The 24,688-nt window shown below is 46.2% G+C and overlaps 2 long non-coding RNA genes across 2 annotated transcripts; one reads left to right on the top strand and one right to left on the bottom strand.

Moving 5' to 3' along the window:
- Positions 1–471: 471 nt before the first annotated feature.
- LOC138526601 (uncharacterized) lies at positions 472–1,054 on the bottom strand. Its single transcript, XR_011283650.1, has 2 exons — positions 869–1,054; positions 472–781 (listed from the first exon to the last, which is right to left on the bottom strand). It is a non-coding gene; the product is annotated as an uncharacterized lncRNA (long non-coding RNA).
- A 5,119-nt stretch (positions 1,055–6,173) lies between these two features.
- LOC138526600 (uncharacterized) lies at positions 6,174–6,756 on the top strand. The gene is made up of 2 exons (XR_011283649.1): positions 6,174–6,359; positions 6,447–6,756. It is a non-coding gene; the product is annotated as an uncharacterized lncRNA (long non-coding RNA).
- The last annotated feature ends 17,932 nt before the right edge of the window (positions 6,757–24,688 follow it).

Raw genomic sequence — 24,688 nt, 5'->3', positions numbered from 1 at the left:
AAGGGGGTGATGGGAGACATGGGTGGGGGCCTGGTGGAGGGTGCCCCTGGTGGTGGGGGGGTGGGGTGGTGGGAGACATGGGTGGGGGCCTGGTGGAGGCTGCCCCTGGTGGCTGGGGGGTGGGGGTGGTGGGAGACATGAGTGGGGGCCTGGTGGAGGCTGCCCCTGGTGGCTGGGGGTGGGGGTGGTGGGAAAGAATCCTATATTTGTGTTGCCTAGCGCACACCTAGGTTTAAGGTTTTTTTACAAAATTTGTTGAAAATTTACGGGGTGCCGGGGAGAATAACAACCTTGACACTGGGTTGTTTTAACCTATGTAAATCCAACAGATTGTCCACAAGATTGTGGAACTCTCCCGTCCCCTGCACACCCTTTATCTGTAGAAACAGTCAATATTTCTATACAATGGTAATATTCAGTTTCTTTCAGAAAAAAGAAGAAATTAATGAGAGAAGCTAATTCATGTCACTATTATAATAAAACAGAATGATGGGGACCATCGGTTTTAATTGAATTTTAAATTAATTGTTACAGATATGAATTTCAATTCATTCATCATCCAGTCTTTGTAAACATAATAACATAAATGTATTCATTTTGAGGTTACATTCAATATTATAATACAAGGGCATACAAGGTACTCATCACACTTTCTATACAATAGGCTTTTCACATGATATATCCAAAGAAAGTAATGATGAATATTTTCTCGACGCGTTTCGGGGTGTCCCCTTCTTCAGGAATTGATAGCCCTCTTCATTGCCGTTAATCTTTGTTTCGTCTATAATGTATGATACAATGATCAGATTTTAGATTCTCACTGATAACTGTCATTTAACTCTTGGGAGAAATTTTTAATAATAATCACCTGGATGTTCAATGTGGAATATCCTAACTGGATTTATTATCAATAGCAATATCAGCCCAATAATGGTTATACAACCTGTAGATGTGATAAAAAGACAATAGGGAAAGCTCAATTAAAAACGGGATCTTAATTCATGAAGGAAAATCTAGTCATGTAATATCTAAGAAAAAATATTACCTTTCGGTATTTCTGTAAGAAGCTACTACATCCATGGAATGGGTCGCTGTGGTATGTAGAGAGTCCTCAGGTATGGAGGTAGTGCAGTAATGGGCGATTCCTCCACTCGTGTCTGTAAAGACGCGTATATATACTATATAAGATATAAGAAAACAATTGGGTGGGATAATTCTGTAGAGAGTATTCTGTGAAGGCCTCTAGGCTCATGGTATGCAATTGGGGAGCTGTTTGCAAAGGATTCTCTTACCTCCTTCCTGAAAAGATGGCCGGTGCTGTAGCTCGAACCGTTCTACACGGTTTTCACTAAAGATGGCCACTATTTACATTATGACGTCATCACGTCGAAGCGTGACGACGTCACTATGTTTAGAACGTCAACATGTGACGGGAAAATAGACGTCATACGGGCATATTTTAGAAAACAATGTGTGATTAACCAATAGTATATAGGTGTATATCTATACCGGTGCAGGGAGTTTGAGTCAAATGAAATGAGTCGGAAGCTAAATGTGAGGAGTGTCTCATGTAACTTCTGGGAAATCTATTGTTTACCACGGACAAAAATTAATCGAATATTGGACATCCGTGTGTTTACTATTTCAAGAGAAGCATGCTCACATTCTATGGTCTGTAACTTAATACATCCTATGTCAGTAAAAAATCATCCTAAGTGAACTGAACAAATTCAAAAATGTATTTAACAGCAATTGATATCGTATCCACACTGGGTTTCTGATTGGGTCAGGGGAAACAGTATTTAGTTACAAAAATGAGGCTAAACTGTAATCTTCGTTCATCCCATTGGGAGCTAGACTGTTTAGTCTCTCTATCCAGAAGATTTCCCTCTGGTTCATACGTCTGGCATGATTGCCACCTCTTGGGGCTCTGTTCACAATTTCCAAAATCACAACCTTTAGTTGAGAAATATTATGTTTCTTTATGGAAAAATGTCTTGCTACAGGTGAGTTAACACTGTTGGTACGTATGTTACTTTTGTGTTCATTCCAGCGCTCCTTGGCTTTCCTTTGTGTCTGTCCAACATAGTAAATGCCGCATGGGCAGCTTAAACCATAAATGATTGATTTCGTGTCACAAGTGGCAAAATCCTTAAGTGGGATTTTTTGGCCATTTGATGGGTGTCTTACATAGCTTCCCTTCATTATGTTGTTACAATTGCCACAACTGAGACAAGCAAACGTACCTATTTTCCTCTTGGTGAGGGTTCTTTGAGTGTCCACTCTCGGTCTTTCTGCCTTAACTAGGCTATCCCTGAAGTTCCGACCCCTCTTGTAGGCGATTATGGGTGGTTCAGGAAATAGTCTCTTTAGTTGTGGATCCAATTTGATTATACCCCAGTTCTTCTTGATCATCCTTGTTATGTGATGACTCTGTGCTGACTATCTTAAAGCGTAGAGAAATGGGATCTCCTTAGATCTATTTCTTGATATACGGAGGTCTTTCCTCTCCAATGTGAGTGTTTTTTCTTCTGCTTTCTTGATGATAGACTCTGGATAACCTCTTTCCTTGTATCTTTGTGTCATCAATAGGTTTTCATTCCTCAGGGTGTCAGTTGTTGAGATAATTCTCTTTAGTCTAAGGAATTGACTGTAGGGCAAATTATTCTTTAAATGCGTCGGATGATGGCTCCTGAAGTGTAACGTGTTGTTAACATCGGTGGGTTTGTGATAAATATTGGTGATTATCCCATCTTCCCCAATCTCTAGTTCAACGTCCAAAAAATGTAGTTTAGGGGTTCCAATTTCCATTGTGAATTTGATTCTGTCGTGGCCTAAATTGATGTATTTTAGGAATTCCTCTAGTTCGTGATGTTGTCCTCTCCAGATGACGAAAACATCGTCAATGTATCTTTTCCAGGTGATGATTTTTTTGCTAAATTTTGTTGGTATCAAAATCCATTTCATCTCCAAATGGTACATGAATAGATTGGCATAGGCTGGGGCCATTGCTGACCCCATTGAAGTTCCTGATGCTTGTAAATAGTACTGCGTCCTGTATCTGAAATAGTTGTTAATGAGTATAATTTTGCTTAATTTCATTAGGAAGGTTTTGTTTGCTTCACATTCATTTCTTAGTAGGCACCATTCGAGTGCTTCCAAACCGTCTTGATGTGGGATACATGTATATAAACTCTGTACATCAAACGAAACCAGTAGATCATTTCTGTTAATATCTGTTAAGGTGTCTAGGTGATTGAGAAAATCTGTGGTATCTTTAAGATATGTTGTGGTTGTTTGGACTATGGGTTGTAATGCCTTGTCCACATAAACTGCTAGTGGGTTGAAGATACTATCAGTTCCCGCAACAATCGGTCTGAGGGGGGGTTTTGTCAAGTTCTTATGTATTTTTGGCAGTCCATAGAAGATTGGAGTAATAGGATGTTCATTAATCAAAAACAGTTTAGTCTTGTTGGAAATCCATCCTTGGTCCTCAGCTTCCTCAAGCGTAGTTTCAATAATGCTTGATATTTCTCTGACCGGATCTTGTTCAATTTTTATGTACGTGTTCTCATCTGTTAGGAGCTCCAAAATCTTCTCCTCATAGTATGTAGTGTCCATAATAACTATGGCCCCTCCTTTGTCTGCCGGTTTTAGGGTCAGGCTTCTGTCATCCGCAAGGTTCTTGATGATTTCATTCTGCCTTCTCCTGGTATTGTAGTTCCTTGTTCTGGTGAAATTAACCCTTTTGAGATCTTTTATCATCTGTTCTTCAAACATTCTGATGGTTATGTTATTGACTTGAGGGTCGAAATGACTCTTGGGTTTCATTTCTAGGTATTGATGTGGCTCTTGTGTAGTGTTGATTCCCATTTGTGAATCAAAAAAGACTTTGAGTCTCATTTTCCGTGCCAGTCTATGAAGATTGATTTTTTCTTCCAGCAAATTGGAATTCTGGGTTGGTATAAATGTTAAACCTAGATTCAATGTATCCGTTTGGTCTTTGGATAGTGGTTTTGATGAAATATTAACAACTAGTTGTTTGGTTTGTTCCGCGATCTTAGATTTCTTATTGCCTCTTCGCGTAGTCTTTTGTCTAAAAAAACCGAGGGAGTGGTTTGTGCGTTAGAGGTAGTCGCTTCTTGTGATGTATGTATAATCGGTCCACTTTCCGCGTTCTCCCTATTGATAACTTCGTCCCCACTTGTAGGTATTTCGCTACTGGATCCACTTGGTTCTTGTCCCGGTGTAGGTGTTTTGTGGTTTTGTGGTCTTCTACCTGGTGCGGTTTTGTTTTGTGCGTAGTATTCTTGCCAGGAGTATACTATATCCTGAAGATAATCCAACGTATCTCTTCTGAATTTTCGGACTTTGCGTTGTTCTATGTCCTTTTTGTAGTTGTCCAATGTTCTGTTCACTTCCTCTATGATGGTTGTTAATTCCTCTTTGTTTTTAAATTTCGACAGTTGTTCTGTCAGGTCTTCGATTTCTCTGTCGAGTTTGCTGACAGATTTTGCTAATTCCTCGATTGTCAATAATATAAGATCCAAAGAGCATTTATTTAAGATCTGCTCCCATTTCTTCACAAAGTCTGGGTTGTCCTTGCACAGTGTGGGTCTTAGATATACCCTTAGTCCTCTTGGGATTCTTTGTGCTCGGTAGTATTGTGCTAATGTAGTAGCGTGTAGTTTTTGCGATATCTCCCTTCTGATGACCCTCTCCAATTGTGTAATAAGTTTCTCTGGACTAGTCGTTGTTGGTGTGGTTGTTTCAATTTCCTTCAAAAGCCCTAAAATTCGTGTGGCTTCCTCTTCATTAAATGCCAAAGTTGCGGCGTGTTTTTCTGTAATTGCATTGATCTTTGAAAAAGACATCCCTTAGGGAGGCGGAGGTGATTGTTAGTATTTCTACTGGGTGCTGCTATGGCTGTTGTGTCACTCCCTAAGCTATTTTAGGGGGGCAGAGAGCAAGAATCCAATATTTGTGTTGCCTAGCGCACACCTAGGTTTAAGGTTTTTTTACAAAATTTGTTGAAAATTTACGGGGTGCCGGGGAGAATAACAACCTTGACACTGGGTTGTTTTAACCTATGTAAATCCAACAGATTGTCCACAAGATTGTGGAACTCTCCCGTCCCCTGCACACCCTTTATACTGTAGAAACAGTCAATATTTCTATACAATGGTAATATTCAGTTTCTTTCAGAAAAAAGAAGAAATTAATGAGAGAAGCTAATTCATGTCACTATTATAATAAAACAGAATGATGGGGACCATCGGTTTTAATTGAATTTTAAATTAATTGTTACAGATATGAATTTCAATTCATTCATCATCCAGTCTTTGTAAACATAATAACATAAATGTATTCATTTTGAGGTTACATTCAATATTATAATACAAGGGCATACAAGGTACTCATCACACTTTCTATACAATAGGCTTTTCACATGATATATCCAAAGAAAGCAATGATGAATATTTTCTCGACGCGTTTCGGGGTGTCCCCTTCTTCAGGAATTGATAGCCCTCTTCATTGCCGTTAATCTTTGTTTCGTCTATAATGTATGATACAATGATCAGATTTTAGATTCTCACTGATAACTGTCATTTAACTCTTGGGAGAAATTTTTAATAATAATCACCTGGATGTTCAATGTGGAATATCCTAACTGGATTTATTATCAATAGCAATATCAGCCTCAAACTCCCTGCACCGGTATAGATATACACCTATATACTATTGGTTAATCACACATTGTTTTCTAAAATATGCCCGTATGACGTCTATTTTCCCGTCACATGTTGACGTTCTAAACATAGTGACGTCGTCACGCTTCGACGTGATGACGTCATAATGTAAATAGTGGCCATCTTTAGTGAAAACCGTGTAGAACGGTTCGAGCTACAGCACCGGCCATCTTTTCAGGAAGGAGGTAAGAGAATCCTTTGCAAACAGCTCCCCAATTGCATACCATGAGCCTAGAGGCCTTCACAGAATACTCTCTACAGAATTATCCCACCCAATTGTTTTCTTATATCTTATATAGTATATATACGCGTCTTTACAGACACGAGTGGAGGAATCGCCCATTACTGCACTACCTCCATACCTGAGGACTCTCTACATACCACAGCGACCCATTCCATGGATGTAGTAGCTTCTTACAGAAATACCGAAAGGTAATATTTTTTCTTAGATATTACATGACTAGATTTTCCTTCATGAATTAAGATCCCGTTTTTAATTGAGCTTTCCCTATTGTCTTTTTATCACATCTACAGGTTGTATAACCATTATTGGGCTGATATTGCTATTGATAATAAATCCAGTTAGGATATTCCACATTGAACATCCAGGTGATTATTATTAAAAATTTCTCCCAAGAGTTAAATGACAGTTATCAGTGAGAATCTAAAATCTGATCATTGTATCATACATTATAGACGAAACAAAGATTAACGGCAATGAAGAGGGCTATCAATTCCTGAAGAAGGGGACACCCCGAAACGCGTCGAGAAAATATTCATCATTACTTTCTTTGGATATATCATGTGAAAAGCCTATTGTATAGAAAGTGTGATGAGTACCTTGTATGCCCTTGTATTATAATATTGAATGTAACCTCAAAATGAATACATTTATGTTATTATGTTTACAAAGACTGGATGATGAATGAATTGAAATTCATATCTGTAACAATTAATTTAAAATTCAATTAAAACCGATGGTCCCCATCATTCTGTTTTATTATAATAGTGACATGAATTAGCTTCTCTCATTAATTTCTTCTTTTTTCTGAAAGAAACTGAATATTACCATTGTATAGAAATATTGACTGTTTCTACAGTATAAAGGGTGTGCAGGGGACGGGAGAGTTCCACAATCTTGTGGACAATCTGGTGGGGGTGGTGGGAGACATGAGTGGGGGACTGGTGGAGGCTGCCCCTGCACTCCTGGGGGGTGGGGGTGGTGGGAGACATGAGTGGGGGCATGGTGGAGGCTGCCCCTGCACTGCTGGGGGTTGGGGGTGGTGGGAGACATGGGTGGGGGCCTGGTGGAGGCTGCCCCTGGTGGCGGGGGGGTGGGGGTGGTGGGAGACATGAGTGGGGGCCTGGTGGAGGCTGCCCCTGCACTGCTGGGGGGTGGGGGTGGTGGGAGACATGGGTGGGGGCCTGGTGGAGGCTGCCCCTGGTGGCGGGGGGTGGGGGTGGTGGGAGACATGAGTGGGGGCCTGGTGGAGGCTGCCCCTGGTGGCGGGGGTTGGGGGTGATAGGGGACATGAGTGGGGGCCTGGTGGAGGCTGCCCCTGCACTGCTGGGGGGTGGAGGTGGTGGGAGACATGAGTGGGGGCCTGGTGGAGGCTGCCCCTGCACTGCTGGGGGGTGGGGGTGGTGGGAGACATGGGTGGGGGCCTGGTGGAGGGTGCCCCTGGTGGCGGGGGGGTGGGGGTGGTGGGAGACATGAGTGGGGGCCTGGTGGAGGCTGCCCCTGCACTGCTGGGGGGTGGGAGTGGTGGGAGACATGGGTGGGGGCCTGGTGGAGGCTGCCCCTGGTGGCGGGGAGGGTGGGGGTGGTGGGAGACATGGGTGGGGGCCTGGTGGAGGGTGCCCCTGGTGGCGGGGGGGTGGGGGTGGTGGGGAACATGAGTTGGACATGGGTGGGGGCCTGCTGGCAGGTGCCCCACAGTGCTGGGGGGTGGGGGTGGTGGGGACATGAGTTGGACATGGGTGGGGGCCTGGTGGAGGGTGCCCCTGCACTGCTGGGGGGTGGAGGTGGTGGGAGACATGAGTGGGGGCCTGGTGGAGGCTGCCCCTGCACTGCTGGGGGGTGGGGGTGGTGGGAGACATGGGTGGGGGCCTGGTGGAGGGTGCCCCTGGTGGCGGGGGGGTGGGGGTGGTGGGAGACATGAGTGGGGGCCTGGTGGAGGCTGCCCCTGCACTGCTGGGGGGTGGGAGTGGTGTGAGACATGGGTGGGGGCCTGGTGGAGGCTGCCCCTGGTGGCGGGGGGGTGGGGGTGGTGGGAGACATGGGTGGGGGCCTGGTGGAGGCTGCCCCTGCACTGCTGGGGGGTGGGGGTGGTGGGAGACATGGGTGGGGGCCTGGTGGAGGCTGCCCCTGGTGGCGGGGGGTGGGGGTGGTGGGAGACATGAGTGGGGGCCTGGTGGAGGCTGCCCCTGGTGGCGGGGGTTGGGGGTGATAGGGGACATGAGTGGGGGCCTGGTGGAGGCTGCCCCTGCACTGCTGGGGGTGGGGGTGGTGGGAGACATGAGTGGGGGCCTGGTGGAGGCTGCCCCTGCACTGCTGGGGGGTGGGAGTGATAGGGGACATGAGTGGGGGCCTGGTGGAGGCTGCCCCTGCACTGCTGGGGGGTGGGGGTGGTGGGAGACATGAGTGGGGGCATGGTGGAGGCTGCCCCTGCACTGCTGGGTGGTGGGGGTGGTGGGAGACATGGGTGGGGGCCTGGTGGAGGGTGCCCCTGGTGGCGGGGGGTGGGGGTGGTGGGAGACATGAGTGGGGGCCTGGTGGAGGCTGCCCCTGCACTGCTGGGGGGTGGGGGTGGTGGGAGACATGGGTGGGGGCCTGGTGGAGGCTGCCCCTGGTGGCGGGGGGAGTGGGGGTGGTGGGAGACATGGGTAGGGGCCTGGTGGAGGCTGCCCCTGCACTGCTGGGGGGTGGGGCTGGTGGGAGACATGGGTGGGGGCCTGGTGGAGGGTGCCCCTGGTGGCGGGGGGTGGGGGTGATAGGGGACATGAGTGGGGGCCTGGTGGAGGCTGCCCCTGCACTGCTGGGGGGTGGGGGTGGTGGGAGACATGAGTGGGGGCCTGGTGGAGGCTGCCCCTGCACTGCTGGGGGGTGGGGGTGATAGGGGACATGAGTGGGGGCCTGGTGGAGGCTGCCCCTGCACTGCTGGGGGGTGGGGGTGGTGGGCGACATGAGTGGGGGCCTGGTGGAGGCTGCCCCTGGTGGCGGGGGGGTGGGGGTGATAGGGGACATGAGTGGGGGCCTGGTGGAGGCTGCTCCTGCACTGCTGGGGGGTGGGGGTGGTGGGAGACATGGGTGGGGGCCTGGTGGAGGCTGCCCCTGGTGGCGGGGAGGGTGGGGGTGGTGGGAGACATGGGTGGGGGCCTGGTGGAGGGTGCCCCTGGTGGCGGGGGGGTGGGGGTGGTGGGGAACATGAGTTGGACATGGGTGGGGGCCTGCTGGCAGGTGCCCCACAGTGCTGGGGGGTGGGGGTGGTGGGGACATGAGTTGGACATGGGTGGGGGCCTGGTGGAGGGTGCCCCTGCACTGCTGGGGGGTGGAGGTGGTGGGAGACATGAGTGGGGGCCTGGTGGAGGCTGCCCCTGCACTGCTGGGGGGTGGGGGTGGTGGGAGACATGGGTGGGGGCCTGGTGGAGGGTGCCCCTGGTGGCGGGGGGGTGGGGGTGGTGGGAGACATGAGTGGGGGCCTGGTGGAGGCTGCCCCTGCACTGCTGGGGGGTGGGAGTGGTGGGAGACATGAGTGGGGGCCTGGTGGAGGCTGCCCCTGGTGGCGGGGAGGGTGGGGGTGGTGGGAGACATGGGTGGGGGCCTGGTGGAGGCTGCCCCTGCACTGCTGGGGGGTGGGGGTGGTGGGAGACATGGGTGGGGGCCTGGTGGACGGTGCCCCTGGTGGCGGGGGGGTGGGGGTGATAGGGGACATAAGTGGGGGCCTGGTGGAGGCTGCCCCTGCACTGCTGGGGGGTGGGGGTGCAGGGGGACATGAGCAGGTGTGCAGGGTAGTCCCCTGTTTTGTGGGCTGCCTGCAGGGGCCGTGGAGGGTGTACAGGGAACACCTGTGAGGACCCACCCAGCCTAATCGCATGTGTGACTTCCCGCGCACCCCTTTAATACACGTACCTGGCCAAATCGCATGTGAGAATTCCCGCGCACCCCTGTAATACACGTACCCAGCCGAATCGCGTGTAAAACTTCCCGTGTACCCCTGTAATACACGTACCCAGCCAAATCACGTGTGATAATTCCCACGTACCCCTGTGATACACGTGCCCTGGCTAATCGCGTGTAAAACTTCACGCGTACCCATGTAATACACATACCCGGGCCAATCGCGTGTTTAACTTCCCGCGTACCCCTGTAATACACGTACCCTGGCTAATTGCGTGTATAACTTCACGCGTACCCCTGATATGCACGTTACCCGCTTTGCGTTCCTTGTTTGGCAGCCCTGTAAACTGGTCCAGGGTTAGCGCAGCCCTTTGCGATGATTTTGCGATTTTGATGGCTTTTCCTTGCGCGTGGGCGTTTTTGGGGGCGTTACTGGCGCTGCTGCAGGGTCGCTGCGATACTCTGCGCCACGGCTGGTTTGAGAGCCTAAAATCCATGAATACGCTGTGCGCGGAAATCGGTTTTAGCGCACGTGCCTGGCGCAGACAATCGCACGCGAACACTCTGCGCCAGCCGCTTGCGACACTTTTCTGCGAAATTCTATGAATTACCCTGTCAATATGCAGGCAAACATCTACCGAATATAGCACAACACGGAGTCTAGTTTGACTTGCGTTTTTCTTTTTTTATTTTCTCCTTCCTGACGCATATTAATGAAGCAAAGTCATGAAGTGTCTCACATGCAGTGACTGAAAAGTAATCTATATTTGACTTTTTCAAACTCACCGGTGAGCTTTCTTAAAAATAAGTTATATAAATATTTAAAAATACGTGAGTTAAAAATACATTATAAAAATTATGTGAATACATACCTATTTCCATAATAGAAGTGACAAGACACTTCCATATGTCTCTTGATAGGTATCTCTGTATGAGTGTGGAAATGGTAAGACGTACTTAAAAAAAATAACAAGTGGATTCTTTGGACTACCAGTGGTGGTATTCCAGGAAATTCACTACATTAAGCACTGTGCCAGTGGTAATGCTGCAAGTGGTTCTGACTACTCACATTAGCACCAGTGGTAGTGCTTTTCTTATCCACCAAGTTTCTGCTAGAAATATCACTACAGGTGTAATAAATCTCCTTATTTGTCTTGGTCCCATTTTCACTATATAATTAACAAGCATTGAAAAGGACACACATTTGGGCTTTTGCCTTGATATGGCATACGCATTTCCCAGGCGTGGCAATAATAAGATGGCAACAGCTGACAAATAATGTGAGTACCTGGGCATACTAGGCAGTGCCTTAAAAACGCCTATCTAATGCCTCTACAAGAGCCAGTACCATTGGCTTTGCCTATGTATGTTTTCACTGGAATTCAGTGCATGAAACAGATCCAAGGAGCCACTTACAGCTTATAAATCAGGGTGTTAAATGCATGCTTGATTAAGATATTTTTATCACACCAGGGGCTTAGTTACATTTGCATAAGGTTCAGAAGAGTGCTCAGAAATAGCACTGACATCAAATTAACAGCACAGAGCTTGCTCAAAGAGGCCCTAAGAGTGTGTGTTTTGTGCAGAGTGCAGCAGATAGAGGGTTGGATTGGCTATAGGAACTTGCATAGCCATAGGAAGTCAATTGGTGGTCAAAAAGCTAAACAACATCCACAGACTGATATGATATGATAAGTCATGTATAACGTGCCTGTGCACAAGTGTTTCTAGGCACGACAAGACAAGGGAGGGAAGACAGAGGGAGGACAAGACAAATGATCTTTCTAGGCCTTGTCTGATTCGGATTGTGTTAGTGCGACAACGCAAAGTGCAGGGGGAAAGGTGAGGGGGAAGTGTCAGGGAGATGGAAGGGGAAGGTGCAATCAGGGCAGCATTGCTCTGAGTAAGTGCAGCAAGGGCACTGCAGCTCTGGGTAAGTGCAAGGAGGACGGGGACTGTAAAGGTCTCAGTTAAAGCCTCTAGGTGTGTGGTAGGCTCAGAGGCAATGCAGGGGAGACTGATCATGGAGCAACCTGGCACCTTGTGTGACTCTTAGGGTAGCCAAGCAACCAGTCAGTGCCTCAGACAGGTGGTCAACAGGGGAGGGAGAGAGAAAAAGCAGAGAAGAAAAGGAAGGTATTGAGCTGCTTCCGGAACTTCAGGGGGTCCGGTTCAAGTTTGAGAGGGGCAGGGAGGCGATTACAGAGGGAGGCACTTGCAGAGGATAAATATCAACCCCCCACTCTCTGTCTAGAGAAGCGTCTGACCCTCAGAGTTGGATGTAGTTGAGCAAAGGGCTCAAGAAGGAAGGTATTTTGGAAGAGAGAGTTGGATGTAGTGCTCGCCCTGGCCACAGAAAGCCTTGTAGAAGATGCATCAGGTCTTGAACTGGACCTTGTAGCCAATGGGAGACAGTGGAGTGATTTCAAGGCTTGAAGGATACAGTCCCTAGGCTTGAGGTCAAGGTTTAGTCTTGCAGTCCTTTTCTAGATTAGTTTCAGAGGGCGGAGGGAACAGGAAGACTGATTGAGAAAGAGGTTGTTGCAATAGTCCAACCTAGAGAGAACTAGGGCCCTGGAGACAGTGAGCTTCTTGGGGAAAGTGAGAAAAGGATGAATACCTCTGAGGAGGTGCAGCTGGTAGTGGTCCTTCTTGGCAAGGTCCATGATGTGCAGAGAGAAGGAGAGAGTGGAGTTGAAGATGACAACAAGGTTTTTTGCCTCACAGGAGGGTGACGACAGTGTGTACCTTATCACTGGTGAAAAGTGACTTTGTGCTGCCAACAAACAGCCTGATTCATGGAACAGTGCAAAGTGTATTTTTGCAGTGCAAAGTGACTGTACAGCAAAAAGACACTTTGCACTGTTCCATGAATCAGGGTGGAACAATGCAAAGTGACTTTGCACTGCAAAAATACACTTTGCACTGTTCCAAGTATCAGGGTGTTTGTTGGCAGTGCAAAGTCACTTTTCGCCAGTGAAAAGTAACTTTACACCATGCAAAAAATTCCATGAATCAGGCCCTTAGTGTCCATCTGATTCATTAATAAGTGTGGCTGCAATGCACACAGGTGCCATGTGAAGACTTAGTGATGCACAGCATGGCATCTAACAGAAAACATTGCATCTGGAGCCGGAGCAGCCTGTGCCTTTGTGCTTTCAGAACTTTGGATCCTTCACTTGGCCCACGGGGGGTCCCTCCATACTTCTTAAGGCATTGTCTGACTCTAACATGGAATGGGCATTCCTTAAATATAAATGGTGGGACGAAGAACATGGAGAAGTAACATGCATTCATATGGCTTTAACAGAGTAAATGCCTGACTGAAATGGCTTATGCTGTTGACATTGTTAGATGGGAGGGGCAGCCTAAGAACACGTGGGATCTTTATCTTCACCTGGAAAGCCATCCCTGCAATGTAAACAATTGTGCAGAGTTTACCATGTGAACAAGAATGCACCAGACACATTCAACAGAGTTCCTGTTGGAGTTCCATGTAAATAATGTGGAAAGGAACTGTTAGGTTTGCACTTTTGAGTGATCAGTTCAGCGGCACGTAATTTTCCACGTTTGCATAGCAGAGTGCAAAAGTGGAATGTAAAAATCTGATGGCCTCGCTTGTAGGTCACCCTTTTTCACTCCGCAGTGCAAAAGTTGTAAATGGGACCAGTCATGTATGCATGCAAGGCAGCGTTTACTATGGATTCCCATGGAATCTGCCTACTTTTTGCTGGTGTGAAAAGCAGGCGGATTGCATAGGAATCCACAGCATTTGCAGAAGCATGAAAATCCATGCTGGCTCAAATGCGGGAGTATTTGCATGGTGGAGAGGAAGGGCTATGGAGAATGTAACTTACCATCTGCCCCTCCAGTCGGATATGCACATGGCTGAAAATGAGCCGTTATGCAAATGAAATGCATAAATGTCTTGCACAGGACTTTTAAGTGATTTATTTATATTAGAGCTCCACAAAATGTGCCCCAACTTGTGTTGTAAGTGGCGACTCTTTGAGCCTTTCAAAAGTAACTTTCATATATTAAAAGTATTTCGATTACAAGGATACTTCTTTTTTTGCCAACATGTGATGCTTAGAAGTTAGTTGCAGCATTTTGGGCTTTTCTATACGTGTGTGTGTTGCAAATAAATTAGCTGATTTTAAAATTGTGATGCTACACCTAACATCCCTTGTTCCCTCCACTTTAATGTCCTAGATCTTATTTGACGTTCATTCAGAGTCCGAAGTTAGGGCTACCCATATAGATGTCTCGCAAGTGTAATTAAGCCGAGTTGGGCTAAAGCTTCTTTGGACAACAGACGTGTATTGATTCAAATTCGCACAGTCTCTTTCAAACCATAGGTAACTATTGATTTAAACAGTGTCGTGGCAGCTCGAAGGAGTAAGAGAAACTGAAAGCAGAATTGAGTATTTACAGGTGCCAGTAGCAACGGACGGGCACACTTTCCAGACAGAGAAAACTACGAGTTTGCTAGTAGGGTCAAGGAACGCCCGGCACGCCTGACCTGCCGGGAATTCAGGCCCCTACCAGCAGTACTGAAGCACCGGCACAGCTGGTCACGGTGCCAGTTCTTCAGTTACCCCATTCCCATGGAGTCCTATGGGACTGCACCGGAATGAGGATTTACCGTTCTGTCGCCACTCATGATTTCCCGGTGGCACCGGGATGTCAGGTGGAGGAAACAGTGTTACAGGGTTGGTGGTAGCCCGGCGCCTACCAGCGAGATTTACCGCTGACCTCGTAATGAGGCCCTATGAAATGAAGACACATGTTAAAAAAATGCACCTTTCTGTCTGTGCACTGGCTTAATGGGGTTGGCTATTGGTTTGGCAGAGAGGAAAAACATTTTGGTAATTCTGTTGCCTTCATTTTCTTTGGCAATAATGGAATTACTGCCACTTTTACTGCACTGCCATATTCCATGTACGGCATTAAAATGAAAGAGATACTCGTAGTCAAGTGCTGGAACATCTTTCACTTTAATGTCAAATAGTGGAATATTTCACAGTCAGACTTACCACTATGATATTTCCTCCTAAATCCCCATGGAGTGAGGGGCTTATACCACCATTACCACATTCTTAATTTGGCAGCAGTACTGCCAGACAAGTGCTGGTAACGGTAAAGGAGTTTGGTTGTATATCCACCGTAAACACCACCAGACTCAGATTGTCCACCAATGTCCCCGTGATCAATTTCTGTTTACTTTCTGCTGAAATAAATGAAACCAAAAGTAAACCGAAATAGACCATTTTTGCTAAAAGAAAAGGTTTTATTAGTGGTATATTTTTTGAAAGGATGGACTTTCATGAGGCCCAGAGGTCTGTCTCCCTGTTATTGCAAAAGAAAAGCCCAAGCATCCATGTGCGCCGCCGCAGAATTGTGTGCATGTGCTCAGTGTGTCGTCCTGTGCTGTTCTCGTCTGGGCTAATTTGAAGTTTGATGCCTTTATCGAAGATGCTGATGTCTGCCATTTGAAACCCTGGTCCCCGTTGATGCCGTTCTCGGCACTGCAGTACCGTGAGTAAAATGTGTCGGGAGTGTGAGCTAATGCAGCCAACACAGTGCTGGCGGGAGATCAACGCTAATGACAGCTCCACCTCCAACAACACGAGGGGCAACCGTAATAAGGTGAAGGGGGCTGCCTTTGGGAGACTGTGCTTGTGCACAGTTTAGCTGTAATAGCAGTCTGCATGTTCAGGAGGAAAGGTGCAGGTGTCATTGTGGCGCAACATAATACTCAGGGCTAGGGACACTCGGGTAAGGTGTAGAACACCACTGCCACTCATGTGCAACCCACTGCCCCTAGTCCAAGTAGGGAGCCTGCTGCACCTCCTCTAGGGACCCTTGGATTTCTCCCCACGAGGAGCAGGCAGCCGCTTTTCCCTACCCAGTTTCTTTACCCATTGCACCTTCTCCTGAGCCTGGAAGTGTCGTAGCCAACATAATGGAACGCCTGTCAGCCATGGCTGCAGCTCAGTCACAGGTGGAAGATACCGGCAGAGAACTGCTGGATGCCTGATTTTGTTTTGGGTCATTTTTGGGTGTAGTCCCACAGTCCCTGGAGGATGTGCTGCATGAGTAGGAGACAGCCAATGGGAAGCCAACTATTGCATGAAACTGATCCTTGATTCTATATAGGCCCACAGGGTTGGTGGGGAAGGGGATGTGGTAGTGCATCCGTGTCATCATGATGGACAACATCTGTATGTGTGAGAAGCATGGCTGGGTGAGGCCATGCGCCAAGGCCAACGTGTTCTGAAATGTGCCTGTGCCAGAGGAATACAACATTCTGAGGAGCTTCAACTGGGGTGGAATTGTTCTCACCGTCTCCCGGTTCATCTCAACGTTGCACTCACTTTCTGACAGGAGGCTAGAGATGGTGGGCTGGTCTGGGTGGTTGGTGTGAAGGACCGGCTGGTTAGTGAGGTTGAGGAGGGGCATCCTGACCCTGTACCCTTGTGTTTAGGGGCTACAAGCTCTTGTATTCCTCCTCTTCCAGTTGGTCCCATAGAACATAGTATAACCAAGGGGGTCACAACGAGTTTGGCGGTGATGGAAAAACAGGTTGTGTGTCTGAATAACACACGTTTTATTGCACTGCCAAATTAGGAGTTTCTTTTCAGAAACTCGTCAATTCCACCTTCTTTTGATTGAATGTAATTACCTCTGCACAAAAACATTACTAGAGGTGACATTGCCGCATGTGGAAAAACTGCATGCAGTGATATGGCATTTCCCCATAGAGTCCTCTAGGACTCTAAAATACAAACCCTTCAAGTTACTGCATGTTTACCACATGTGGTAGTAGTGTTCAGTCAAACACAGCCCCTAACCCTACCAGTATGTCACCATAGAGATAAAGGGGAAGATATGCACCTATTCAAGTATTTGAGTGACTCTCTTTATTTCCAAGGAAAAACAGAGGTGAGGCATCTCACAGATATATTATGTGAATGTATGCTTATTTCACCCCTCAGAGACTGGGTCTACCTAAGCAAATAGAATTCCGAACCTGTGAGGTTATTGGAACTCATGAGAATGAGATAACCTGGAGCTCTCTCCAATTCATTGAAGCTCAATATGACCAAATCAAAAATAGTGAGTGAGTGTGTGAGTGTGATATTTTCTATAGCACACAATGTGGAGCGACAGGTCTCTCAATGCTGTAGGGAAGGCATGCTACAGCAATGGTTGTGTTACTGATTTGGGGTAAAAGATATTTTGTTTGTCTCTTTTGAAAGCAAACCTTTTAGGAAGAAAATGTATTTGATGTTCTAAACTAGCACGTGCAGCCAATACAATGCATATTTATTGGCATCCTTTGAGCTAGTTATTTGGTCAGAGAAGATGAGAATTGCCTTGTTTATAATTGTTCACACATTAGTTAAACCCTCAAGTTCCAAGATTATCATTTGTGTCTTTGTTCCATACAATACATTGCAATGTGCTTCATCAATTGACATTTTAGGCCCTGATTCATGGAATTATTTGCCTGTAAAACAGGGATTTGTGTGCCATTCTGCCACAAACCCCTATTTCACGAATGTGGATTTGTGGGCAGAATGGCTCACAAATGCCCATTTACACTAAAATAATTCCATGAATCAAGGCAAATGCCTGTTTGACAAATGTGGATTTGCAGGCAGAATGGCACGCAAACTGGAAGAATGTGGATTTGCAGGCAGAATGGCACGCACGTCCCTGTTTACACGCAAATAATTCCATGAATCAGGGCAAATTCCTGATTGATGAATGTGGATTTGCAGGCAGAATGGCACGCAAATCCCAGTTTACATGCAAATAATTCCATGAATCAGGGAAAATTTCTTGCTGACGAATGTGGATTTGCAGGCAAAATGGCACGCACTTCCCCGTTTACATGCATATAATTCCATGAATCAGGACAAATTCCTGTTTGCCGAATGTGGATTTGCAGGCAGAATGGCACGCACATCCCCATTTACACGCAAATAATTCCATGAATCAGGACAAATTCCTGTTTGCCGAATGTGGATTTGCAGGCAGAATGGCACGCACATCCCCGTTTACACGCAAATAATTCCATGAATCAGGACAAATTCCTGTTTGCCGAATGTGGATTTGCAGGCAGAATGGCACGCACATCCCCGTTTACACGCAAATAATTCCATGAATCAGGACAAATTCCTGTTTGCCGAATGTGGATTTGCAGGCAGAATGGCACGCACATCCCCGTTTACATGCAAATAATTCCATGAATCAGGACAAATTCCTGTTTGCCGAATGTGGATTTGCAGGCAGAATGGCACGCACATCCCCATTTACACGCAAATAATTCCATGAATCACAGCAAATTCCTGTTTGACGAATGTGGATTTGCTGGCAGAATGGCAAGCAAATCCCCGTTTATATGCAAATAATTCCATGAATCAGGGCAAATTCCTGTTTGACGAATGTGGATTTGCAGGCGGAATGGTACGCATATCCCCATTTACACGCAAATAATTCCATGAATCACAGCAAATTCCTGTTTGACGAATGTGGATTTGCTGGCAGAATGGCAAGCAAATCCCTGTTTATATGCAAATAATTCCATGAATAAAGGCAAATTCCTGTTTGACAAATGTGAATTTACATTTAGCATGGCAAGCAAATCCCTGTTTATACGCAAATAATTCCATGAATCACAGCAAATTCCTGTTTGACAAATGTGGATTTGCTGGCAGAATGGCAAGCAAATCCCTGTTTATACGCAAATAATTCCATGAATCAAGGCAAATTCCTGTTTGACAAATGTGGATTTGCATTTAGAATGGCAAGCAAATCCCTGTTTATACGCAAATAATTCCATGAATCACAGCAAATTCCAGTTTGACAAATGTGGATTTGCTTGCAGAATGGCAAGCAAATCCCTGTTTATATGCAAATAATTCCATGAATCAAGGCAAATTCCTGTTTGACAAATGTGGATTTGCATTTAGAATGGCAAGCAAATCCCTGTTTATACGCAAATAATTCCATGAATCACAGCAAATTCCTGTTTGACAAATGTGGATTTGCATTTAGAATGGCAAGCAAATCCCTGTTTATACGCAAATAATTCCATGAATCAAGGCAAATTCCTGTTTGACAAATGTGGATTTGCATTTAGAATGGCACGCACATCCCCATTTTACATGCAAATAAGTCCATGAATCAGAGCCTTAGAGTCCTAGAGGATCTTCAACATGGCAGGGATCTCAGTATGCAGATCGGACGCAAAGGCTAGCCAATAGGACAGAGTGCCGAGGGCATGAAACAGCTCTCAGGGGTGATATTTCTGGATGATGCTCATGGCAGTGCCAATATAAAAGTTATAACACTCTCACACTTGATAATGCATGACCATGAGAATTGAATTTGATAGGCCAGAGCACTTTATGGGGGAGATTATTCTTAGAGAGGTGATGTTGATCTCAGTGCACTGGTCCCTTCATCTCCTTTAAACATGGGAATAAAATCAGTTACATGGGAGATCATCTGACCAAACAAGGCCCTTTTAGAGTGAAAATGCAGAACCAGACATTTCTAAAACCTTGCAAGCGTGCCGTCTGCAGGAAAAGGATGCTCTGAACGTATGACTAAGTACGCCGTTTGCGGGAGCTCTTCACAGCATGCCAAGGGTATTTCAGAGTGAGGAACAGTGGTCACAATATCTTGCCTCCGAGCAGGCGGAACTAAAGCTCCCTATCAAAAAGAGATTACTGAAATTGCTGTGCGCAGGATCCAGGAGTACATCAGCAAGCAGGCTTTACTGGCAGGATTTGGAAGATAAAAGAATGCAATGGAGCTGAATCCTATTTATTCTCCACTACATTGCCAAGAACAAGAAGGCAATATGTCAAACCTGGACTTGGCAACATACCGCTGGCATCCATAGAGGAGGGATATACAAGGGTACCTTGGACAATCGTTTCCGTAGTTTAGCATTATGTGCTGTGCCTGCACTGTGACAACTAGAAATAGAAACATTGCTTTGAACTCGCTATTTCTGCGGATGGGAAAAAGGACCGTAAATGCAAGGCCATGATGGCCGGGATGGGGGGGGCACATCTTTAATAATATTGTGTCCTGATATAGCGCTTCATGGCAGACTTCTGTATCTTCTAAGCGCTGTAAGAGCAGGTGTTATTATTGCTCCAATTGCCAAGGTACTTCATTTATCGACTTCAAAAGAAGGAAAGCTGCTGCAGCCAAGCCACGGCACTCGAAATTACCAATGGAAGGTTGTCCTCTTGTCAGCGACCACCTCTTTAGTCATGTAGCTATTCGTCTTTTTAGGATCCAAGAGTATAATCTATGCCCTAGTTTGTAGAGCATAGCAAACAGGTGTCATAAAATTAGACTCTTCCAGAAGAGAGCCTTACTTAATAACCGAGGACCCTCTTGTGCGATTTTATAAATAGCAAGATGTTCACTTAACATTTTTTTTTTGTGATTACTTTAAAACACACATGTGGTGACCAGTTTGTAGTAAACATTTGTTGAAAGCCAACATGGTGTGCTTTCATCTCACTGATTGAGGATTAGGCCCACAACTAGACTGCCTAAGCAGTCAGACGCTGGCATATAAATGGGATCTAGGTGCTAAAGGATTAGTGCAAGATCTCCACATGGTGCGTGTGAGGGAGCAGGGTATACATTAGGATCTTACAAATGTCAAGCCTTGATTACACCTTGCCCCAGGCCACCTACAGGCTGTTTTCTAGCCCTTGAAGGCCCCATTACAGGTTTGGTGGTATTCCACAGGTAAAACCGGCAGGATACCACCAAATGGAATTACCATTATCGGCAGTTGGTCTGCATGAATGACCGGTAGATTCCAAATGCCGGTAAGGGTGGTAAATTCACTTTCCATGGAGTCCCCTAGGACTCGATCAGGGATTTGCCAGTGTTAGTGGCACCGGTAATTCTGGTGCGGTAATACTGGCAGTCTTTGATGGTGGGGTGCCAGAATTACCTGCAGCTCCGAGCTAGAGGTAATTCCGGCAACCCCACCATCAATCTTGAAGTGTGCCGGTGCAGAAACATGATGGTAAACGGAATTACCGGCATGGAATGGTATTGTTAATTTATAAAGCAAACCTGTAGGAACACAGCAACAGCCAGGAACACGGATCGCAATCGTACCTGAACTATTTGCCACTTGGCATCCCTTGAACTCATTGGGATAATTTCCCCCAGACCAACCATTCCTAACTTGCCTTGAGAAGGACCCTCTGGGGTCGAAATACGTGTCGGCTGACCACCTTTTTAGACTATGCGCCTACACTATGGACAGTAGTAAAATAAACACATTTTGAGACACTGCAAACCAGCGTGAGAATCTTCTTATTCACAAGGGTCAAAATAAGCGCCTATACGCAGGCAAGTGTTTCAAAGCACTAAAGGAGGATGGGAACAGGGGAAAAAACAACAGTCGCTCAGAGCCCTTGAAATTCGGAGACGATAATAGTGCGTAAAATAAATGTAACAGTTGGAGATACAGCAAATAGGCCAGACTGCGATTCTGTCGTTTTACCAGTGCAATTAAGGGGTGAAGACAAGGGCGAACACACAGACGATCTACAGGCACGGTGCATACGGATCATGCAAGTGCACACAGCGTGTAAATTCCACACGTCGTACTCGTAGTGAAGCCCACTAGTATGTGCTAGCTGCAGCTGTAAAGCAGGTAGTAACACCACATGACAGGGTTTGAATGGTTTAAGGGGCCTGGGGCCATATGTTTTAAATTAAAGGTGAGAACATATATTAGAGCATTTGGCAGTTTGCCACCAGTTGTCAACCTCTTGATTTTGATATCTTAGGCTCTGAGCAATGGTTCTTTTTGTCATGTAACACACCTTCCTCATTCGTTCAGCTCTGACTCTATGATAACACTCTGGAGAGGACACTGTGTTAACCAAACAAAGACCACACGCTGACATGGTTCACCCATGAGGAGGGCATGCATGGAGGGCGTAGAGAGTCCGTATGACTGAAACTCGGGACTGCCAGTGTGCTGTTTCATAGCACTCTATCACGGGCACACTTCCTGCTAGTCTACCCAACCAGTGGTCTATTTGAAGCTATGCAGTGGAAGTTTAGTTTCCTCTTTCTGACTTCCTGTGACACAATGGTGAGCCACAGTGTGAGAGGAGAACACTAACATGGTCCCATGTCAAGCCGTGGCAGAGAAATACCGAGATCCCCACGTTTTACAGCTCGTGATTAGGATGTTCCTGTCAGATCAGGCTGTTTACTTTTATTGTTTTTTAAATTAATTTTCTTATGTGTCTGCAGATCTGGTGGCATTGCACTGTGGGTAACTTGAGGAATAGTAGTTTTCAGTTTTTAAACAAAAACAAGCAATTGCAAAGCCATCAAGTTTAGCTTTGTGTAGGCATGTTATAAGCGTTTGCCAAAGGCTGCCATAATGGTACTAACCGGACATAAAATGTCCACAGCTGAAAACTGTTCTGATTATCTGGGCATATGATGTTAGTGGTGGGAAAATGCCTATGAAATACGTACACATACTCCCAACTGTTTTGTTTTTACAGTGTGTGTTTTAGCAGGATGTCAGTGCAAGAAACAGATGTGAGAACACACATATTGCTTATAAATCAAATGGCTGAAGACACACTTGGTGAAGACATGTTTATTATACCAAGAGCACATTTAAATTGGCAATTAAGCCAGTGACACTAAAAAGATTTCTTAAAAATAACACTGACAGGGGCCATACGGCACAAAGTGTGATGTTGTTTTTTGGTGAGTCACCCCAAAGATATCCCAGGGGGTGCGTTTCAGGCAGGAAGGGGTGGGTAATGGGTGTGAATGGTAATAGGGGTTTGCATGGTGATGGGAAGCCAGAAGATGTGCATATAACTTCCACTCCCTACCCTCCTAATTCCTAAGATCTATTCTCTCCTCATTCCTTACCTAACCTCCTTCTTCAATATATGTCTCTCTTCTGCTACTTTCCCCTCTGCCTTCAAGCATGCTACTATCATCTCTATTCTGAAGAAACATTCCGCTAATCTCCATCTTGTATCCAACTTCCGTCCAATCTCTCTTCTTCCATTAATTTCTAAGTTACTTGAACGCATAGTCTATTCTCAACTGTCTGTGTTTGTTACTAACTTTTCTCTCCTTCCCCCCTTTCAATCTGGCTTTCGCCCTAAACACTCCTCTGAGACTGCTCTCACTCCGGTTCTCAACTCCCTCCTCACTGCTCGCTACTCTAAGCAATCCTCAGTCCTCATCCTCCTTGATCTCTCGGCTGCCTTTGACACCGTCGACCACCCCTTACTTCTCAACACTCTTTCCTCTTTAGGTTTCAAAGGCTCTGTCCTCAACTGGCTCTCCTCTTACCTTTCCCAACACTCTTTTACCGTCTCCTCGGGATGTCGTACCTCTTCTACTCTTCCCTTGGACTATGGTGTACCCAAGGCTCTGTCCTTGGCCCTTTTCTATTCTCTCTTTACACCTCCCTTCTCGCCCCTATCATCTCTTCCTTCGGTATTTCTCACCACTTCTACGTCGATGACACGCAGCTTTTCCTATCATTTTCTTCCTTCACTCCGGACCTCCATTTTAAACTCTCTTCTTGTCCCACTGCCATTAAAAACAGAATGTCATGCCACTTTCTCTCTCAATACAGACAAGACTGAAGTCTTATTCTTCCCCTCCATCACTATTCCTCTTCCTTCTCCCCCTCCTTCTATTCACTTTCCACCCTCTAATCTTCCTCTCTCTGCCCATGCTTGTAATCTAGGCATTTCATTTGACTCCTCCCTCTCCTTCACCCACCATATTTCTCTCACTTCCCACTCATGTCGCTACCACCTTTTCAATATTTGCAAAGTACGCTTCTCTCTCACCTTCCATGCCACTAAACTTTTAATCTCCTCCCTTATCTTCCCTTGTCTTTTGTACTGCTCTTCTCTCCTTTTTGGACTCCCTGCTTCTCATCTCCTCACGACTCCATCTTCTCCTCGCTCTCTCATCTTGGCTGGCTTTCCTTTCATTCCCAACTTAAATTCCACTTCCTCTGTCTTGTCTTTAAATTTCTTCACGATCTTGCTCCCCCTTATCTCTCCTCTCTCATCTCATTATACATTCCCTCCCGCTCTCTCAGTTCTGCAGACCTCTTCCTTGTCTCTGTTCCCCGTCCCCATGCGCCTCCTCTCGTTTTCGCTCCTTTCATCTCCTTGCCCCCCTCCACTGGAACTCCCTTCCCCTCTCTATCCGCTCCATCCCCATATATTCCTCCTTTCGTGTCGCCTTTAAATCTCTTCTTCTCCACGCCCCCCCTGATACTCTCATTCCCTCCTTCCACCTTCCCCTCTCCCCCCTTTTTTACCCTCCTCTTCTTACCTCTCTCTTCCTGCTCTGTTCCTCTTAAGTTCTCTCTCCTTCTCTCTCGCCCTCAGCTTATTCCACTTCCTGTTGCCCACGTCCTTCCCCTCTCCATACCCCTCTTCCCTCATTTATCTTCACTGGCAAATTGTTCTACTTGCTGTATTACTGGTTTGATTCATATTTTGTAATTGCTTCTACTGTTATTGTATCCTTGTTGTTGTGATGTAAAGCGCTTTGGCGTAAAGTGCTATATAAACAGAATAAACAGAGACATCAACATATAACCATACAATGCCCATAAGCTATTTGTCCTAGCTTACGCCCAATTCAAACTATTTGTTTTCCACTGCAATAGTTTTGTCTTATAGATGGTGCAAAAGCACCACCTAATATTGAAAATAAAAGGTTTTTTTATGCTGAAAGATGCAAA

This window comes from Ambystoma mexicanum, chromosome 7p (assembly GCF_040938575.1).
Source record: "Ambystoma mexicanum isolate Mex_15411 chromosome 7p, UKY_AmexF1_1, whole genome shotgun sequence".
NCBI classification, from domain to species: Eukaryota; Metazoa; Chordata; class Amphibia; order Caudata; family Ambystomatidae; genus Ambystoma; species Ambystoma mexicanum.
Note: the sequence above shows the minus strand (reverse complement) of the source record. Positions and strands in the feature narration are given on the sequence as shown.